This window comes from Parus major, chromosome 7 (assembly GCF_001522545.3).
Source record: "Parus major isolate Abel chromosome 7, Parus_major1.1, whole genome shotgun sequence".
Taxonomy (NCBI): Eukaryota; Metazoa; Chordata; class Aves; order Passeriformes; family Paridae; genus Parus; species Parus major.
The window spans coordinates 36,539,084-36,542,453 of record NC_031776.1 but is presented as its reverse complement, the minus strand read 5'-3'; the positions used below and the strand labels follow the sequence as shown (position 1 = coordinate 36,542,453).

Below are 3,370 nucleotides of genomic sequence, written 5' to 3'. Positions count from 1 at the left end.
ACCCCAAAAATACATAAAAAATACTTCCTAAAAATACTTTTTAAATGCCAAAAAAACCCCAAAAATACCTTAAAAACACCAAAAAAAACCCCAAAAAATACATAAAAAATACTTTAAAAATGCCTTTAAAATACCTTAAAATCCCCCCAAAAAACCCACAAAAAACCCCTTAAAAATACCTTAAAAATACAAAAAAAATACCTTTAAAATACCTTAAAAATACCTAAAAACCCTCAAGTTTTAAGGCCTCGTCTCCCCTTCAAAGCCCAGCAGCCAAGAGTTAAAATAATCTTTGCCTCCCTCATTCCCGGCGTGCTTTAATCCCCTGTTAATCTTTCCTGCCGCTATTCCCAGCATCCCAATAAATTCCAGCCGTTATTTTCCGCCAGAGAGCGGAAACCGACCGGTTCTTTTCCCTTTCCTCATCCCGGCTGATTCCATTTCTCGTGGAAAAATGGAAAATAAACTCGATTTTTCCATCAGCTGGGAAGAGGATTTTATCTGGTTCCTGGGAAAGCAGCCGGCATCCCAACTTTAGGATTTTCTGGGAAAAATCCCAGGTTTTAAAATCCATGCCAAATCCCGTTTCCAGCACTCCTGTTTTCCTGTAATTTAAAGGGAATTTCTATTGAAAAATTCAGTGGATCCCACCCCGGGCTGGGAAAAACCACCGGGAAAAACGGGAATCAGCCAGGCTGAGGCACTTCCAGGGAAACCTGCGGCTGGAAAAGCCCCAGACGCGATTCCAGGGAATCCTGGCGGCCCCAAACCGCTATTCCAGGGAATCCTGATCATCCAAACCGCTATTCCAGGGAATCCTGATCATCCAAACCGCTATTCCAGGGAATCCTGATCATCCAAACCGCTTTTCCAGGGAATCCTGATCATCCAAACCGCTATTCCAGGGAATCCTGATCATCCAAACCGCTATTCCAGGGAATCCTGATCATCCAAACCGCTATTCCAGGGAATCCTGACAGCCCCAAACGCTTTTCCAGGGAATCCTGACATCCCCCAACGCTTTTCCAGGGAATCCTACGGTTGAAACCCACAACTCAAAACGTTATTCCAGGGAATCCTGCGAGGCCAAAGCGCTATTCCAGGAAAACCCATGGATGAAAGGGATCAAAAGCCGCTCCGTCCTACCATCAGCAGCCTCCGCGTGCGGTTTTCCAGGGATATTTGGATCCTCCCTCGCGGCCCAGCCGGTGGCGCTTCCCTGGGGAGCTCCGGAGCAGATCCCGGGGTCGGGATTGGGTCGGGATTGGGTCGGGATTGGGCCGGGATTGGGTCGGGGCCGGTCTCACATCGCTGGCCCGGCCCGGCTGAGCTCGGATTAAGCAAAGCTCCCTGGAAAGGCGGGATCAGGGAGAGAAACGGGGGGAGCGCAGGGCAGCGGAGCCGGGAGCGGGGGATCCCTGGGGATGGGGGAGCGGGGGATCCCTGGGGATGGGGGAGCGGGGGATCCCTCGGGATGGGGGAGCGGGGGATCCCTCGGGATCAGGGAGCCGGTGCTGGAGGAGCGGGGGGAGCCCGGCACGAACCCCCGGCCTCACCTGCGGCGGAGCCCCGAGCTCGGAGCCGGGAGCCGGGGGGATCAGGAGGATCAGCCCGGAGGGATCGGGGGTTCCGGGGGGATCAGCAGGGTCCGGGTGGGATCAGCAGGGGTCGGGGAGTCTCAGGGGGTTCCGGGGGGCTCAGGGCAGTCGGGGGGCTCAGCAGGGTCCAGGGGGGATCAGCAAGGTCCGGGGGGGATCAGCAGGGTCCGGGTATCTCAGCAGGGTCCGGGGGGGATCAGAGCGGTCCAGGGGGGATCAGCAGGGCCCGGGGATCTCAGCAGGGCCCGGGGGCTGAGCGCGGAGCCGCCGCCCTCCTCCTCCTCCTCCTCATGGCCGGGGCTGAGCGGGGAGAGCGGCGGGAGCGGCCCCGCAATGGCCGCGGTGCTGCGGCCCGGGCCCGGCACCGGCACCGGCACCGGCACCGGCAGGGACCGGAGAGGATGGGAGAGGGATGGGAGAGGGATGGGAGAGGGATGGGAGAGGGATGGGAGAGGGCGGGATGAGGATGGAGGGAGGGAGGGAGGAAGGGCCGGGCAGGTGCCGGGGGCGGCTCCGGCCTCGCTAATCGCGCAGGGAGGGAAGGGGCGGAGGCGGCGCGGGAGGGAGGAGGGAATGGGATCGGGAATGGGATCGGCAATGGGATCGGGAATGGGATCGGGGAATGGGATCGGGAATGGGAACGGGAAATGGGATCGGCAATGGGATCGGGAATGGGATCGGGGAATGGGATCGGGAATGGGAACGGGAAATGGGATCGGCAATGGGATCGGGAATGGGATCGGGAACGGGATCGGGAATGGGGTCGGGGAATGGGATCGGAAATGGGAACGGGAAATGGGATCGGGAATGGGATCGGGAATGGGATCGGGAATGGGATCGGGAACGGGATCGGGATCGGGAATGGGATCGGGAATGGGATCGGGGAATGGGAACGGGAAATGGGATCGGGGAATGGGAACGGGAAATGGGATCGGGGAATGGGAACGGGAAATGGGATCGGGGAATGGGATCGGGGAATGGGGTCGGGGAATGGGATCGGGGAATGGGATCGGGGAATGGGATCGGGGAATGGGATCGGGGAATGGGATCGGGGAATGGGGATGGGGAATGGGGATCGGGATGGGATGCCGAGAGGAGCGGGGCGAGGCTGGGATGCTGAGAGGGGTGGGAGAATGTGGGAAGCGCTGAGGAGGAGAGCAGAGAGGTGCGGGAGGGAGGGCTGAGGAGAGCGGGGTGCGGGAGGGTGTGGGATGGGGAAATGTGAAATTGGGGGAATGTGGGATGGGGGAATGTGGGATGGGGTGCCGAGGGGAGCAGGGGGAGGTTGGAGGGGCCGAGGGAAGCCCAGGGAATGCCGAAGGCAGCAAAGAAAGTAGGAATGGCTGCTGGAGCCATCTCTTGATTCCAGACCCACACCAGAGCAGGGTCCCCATCCCAGGGCCCTTCCCCATCCCAAGGGCCCTTCCCCATCCCAAGGGACCCTTCCCCATCCCAAGGGACCCTTCCCCATCCCAAGGACCGTGCTGGATTCCCACCCCTCAGCCCCACCTCTCCTGCCGGCATTTGGGTGGAATTTCCTGACTTTTTTGAAGGGAAATTCACTCTCTGGGAAAGAAAATCCAAAGGGAAAAGCTGCTCATCCCTCTGTGCAGGAAGAGCGAGGAAAAGTGACCGGACAGGAGTGTTTCTGGATCCATGGATAAATCCCGGAATAGCTGGGGTTGGAAAGGGCATTAAATCCCATCCCAGTCCATCCAGGGACAGCTCCCACCAGCCCAGGGTGTCCCAGCTTGGTTTTGGGCACTTCCAGG

The 3,370-nt window shown here is 58.7% G+C and overlaps 1 protein-coding gene across 2 annotated transcripts in view; it reads right to left on the bottom strand.

Moving 5' to 3' along the window:
* LOC107207435 (polypeptide N-acetylgalactosaminyltransferase 13-like) overlaps positions 1-2,033 on the bottom strand; it is a 16,355-nt gene extending 14,322 nt beyond the window's left edge. The window contains exons 1-2 of one of the 2 annotated variants that reach the window (XM_015634501.2): positions 1,557-2,033; positions 1,147-1,350 (exon numbers count right to left, since the gene is read on the bottom strand). The gene's annotated coding sequence lies outside the window, so the exon portion shown is untranslated. Of the gene's footprint in view, positions 1-1,146 lie in introns of both variants that reach the window. The other variant, XM_015634502.2, reaches the window with a different exon arrangement.
* Between the last annotated feature and the right edge of the window lie 1,337 nt (positions 2,034-3,370).